Raw genomic sequence first — 434 nt, 5'->3', positions numbered from 1 at the left:
GTTGTGGGTGGCTGGATTCTAAAAACGTGTTGCTTTGGATTTATGCAAAGGAGCGAATCAGGAGCTGGAGTAGGCCACTCAGCCCCTCAAATTTGGTATGCGCTAATCCGATTGTAACCTCAGTTCCATATTCTCATCTGACATTTACCAGTCCACCCCACTTACTTTTCCCAGTGGCTATTCATCTTTTCCTTAATAGTATTCAGACTCTGATTCCATCATTCTTTGAGAAAGGGAGTTCCAAAGACTTCCACACCTCAAAAAAACTGCCACTTTATCTTTACCTTGTATAAGTACACACACTCACACACACACACACACACACACACACACACACACACACACACACACTCACTCTTCAAAGCATTTCCTAATATACACTTGAATAATGATGGCTTCATAATCTTTATGTTCATTCACATAAATTGAAGCAA

Source organism: Hypanus sabinus, chromosome 10, assembly GCF_030144855.1.
Source record: "Hypanus sabinus isolate sHypSab1 chromosome 10, sHypSab1.hap1, whole genome shotgun sequence".
Taxonomy (NCBI): Eukaryota; Metazoa; Chordata; class Chondrichthyes; order Myliobatiformes; family Dasyatidae; genus Hypanus; species Hypanus sabinus.
This window is presented reverse-complemented; position numbering follows the sequence as displayed.